The 2,081-nt window shown below is 33.8% G+C and overlaps 2 non-coding genes across 2 annotated transcripts; both read right to left on the reverse strand.

The window, feature by feature from the left end:
- Positions 1 to 1,015: 1,015 nt before the first annotated feature.
- On the reverse strand, positions 1,016 to 1,088 carry trnaa-agc (transfer RNA alanine (anticodon AGC)). Its single transcript has one exon. It is a non-coding gene; the product is annotated as a tRNA-Ala (tRNA).
- Positions 1,089 to 1,651: 563 nt separating this feature from the next.
- Positions 1,652 to 1,737, reverse strand: trnay-gua (transfer RNA tyrosine (anticodon GUA)). Its single transcript is given in 2 exon segments — positions 1,652 to 1,687; positions 1,701 to 1,737. It is a non-coding gene; the product is annotated as a tRNA-Tyr (tRNA).
- Between the last annotated feature and the right edge of the window lie 344 nt (positions 1,738 to 2,081).

A 2,081-nucleotide genomic window follows, 5' to 3' on the forward strand; every position in this document is an offset into this window, starting at 1 on the left:
TGTCTTTTGCTGTTGTGCCTGACTTGTATCAGATATCAGAGATATATCAGATGCTCTAGGCTAAAATAGCCATAGCTGATCCAGACAAGGCCCCTCTGCTGCTGTTCGCTGTCAGTGCTGTGGACTGTATCTTAACTCACACCAATACACTGAGGGGTCATTGGTGACTTGATAGCCTTGTTTACTCAACATCACTTCCACTGTGAAACTAGGCATGGTCCGCTCTGAAAGATTAAAATACGTCAGCAACATCCTGTGACTTGAGTGAGCACACAGCACAGTTCAAACAAAAATAGATCTATCAGTGTCATGAAAACATTGATAACCTACATCCTTGAGGCCCATTAAGTGTGACACACAGGCATTCTTACCAGGTTTTACCATGAAGGCATTTTCAACAATTTGTGTAAAACTACATACAGAATAACAGACAGACCCTTTGATAGAGCACCTGTCACTATAGATTGTCTTTAACAACTTTTCAAGTTGTTCTCTGAAAATTTAAAAACATATTGTTAACCTACAGAAAGACAAACCAACTACTCTCTAGCGCCAGATTCAGGAAGCAAAACTGGAAAGAAAGAGTTTAGGTGGCCTTCAACTAGATAATATATATTTTTTTACGTAAGAAATGCATCAATTAAAGTTGAAGGGCCATATAATGTTTTTTTTTTTTTTTTTTTTTTTGTTAACATACCTCAACTTTTTAGGAATTTTCTGTAAAATGTGACCAGTCCTGTCCTGCTTCTTAACATATTCAAGTGTGTGTGTATGTACTGTGGTAACTATGTATTCTTTAGGGTAATTTGGACATGTTGTACTATAATGCTGTTTCACCCTGTAACTAATAGTTTATCACGATTTACTGATATACATGTTGCATTCATGATTATTAAGAACTCCAACACACACACACAAAAAAAAACGTTTACACACATAACTACATATTTTCCAGTCTAACATCACTGCGGATTTTTCTTGCTCTCCTTTTCAAAGCGAAAAAAAATAAATACCTTGGAGAATGCGGGCATCGATCCCGCTACCTCTCGCATGCTAAGCGAGCGCTCTACCATTTGAGCTAATTCCCCCACATAAGCAAACGCACATGATTCATCAACATATCCATTTCCATGGCCTACAGTGACGCAGCAAGTTCAATTACGAGGATATTTTATGCCAAAATAATTACATAAACAAATAAAAAGAAAATGTAATGAATAACTAAAATAATATATAAATAAATGTATATATATATATATATATATATATATATATATATATATATATATATATATATATACTTATTTCAAATTTTGGCATAAAATATCGTCCATACTTAATGTACTTTTTGAACACTAGACGCTACACGATTTTTTTTTTTTTTTTTTTTTACATGGAATTTACATTTTTGGCATTTGGTTGAGAGACTAGGGAAAGGACATAAGTGTTTACCCCGATTGGCCAATTTTACGTGAGGCTGTTAAGCTTTGCTGCACCGTAAAAAGAAGGTACAGTAAAACGGAACGCGAAAATAAAACAAAAACGATGTACATTTATTTACCATAAAATCCACAATCGACCATAAATATAAACATTTAATAGAATAATTGTATTTAAAAAATATATTGTTTAAAAATCTAAAAAGTTTACCTCCTTCGAGCCGGATTTGAACCAGCGACCTAAGGATATCAGTGCTGCCTCTACAGTCCTCCGCTCTACCAACTGAGCTATCGAAGGGACAATTACTCGTTCTTGTTTTTATCAAAAGTGGACAAAATACACCAGCTTTGCTACACTACCACGTATACGGTTTAGGAAAAACATAAATCTGATAACCTATATAAATTAATGTCATAGATAAATATTGTTATTATTATCTTTGGCAATGCATGTTTACGTTCTACATATATAATACAAAAATATATACCGATTTTAGACGTACGTATTGTTCTTTTCTCTTTAGGCCTTGTATAACATACTATAGGCGCTGCTCTGGCTAAATTTTTGTTCTAGTAAATATAGGTTTGAACCTGTATTAAATCTGATTCTATATTATTTCCTTTTCAGTGTCTACCTTCAAG

This window comes from Acipenser ruthenus, chromosome 4, assembly GCF_902713425.1.
Source record: "Acipenser ruthenus chromosome 4, fAciRut3.2 maternal haplotype, whole genome shotgun sequence".
NCBI lineage: Eukaryota > Metazoa > Chordata > Actinopteri > Acipenseriformes > Acipenseridae > Acipenser > Acipenser ruthenus.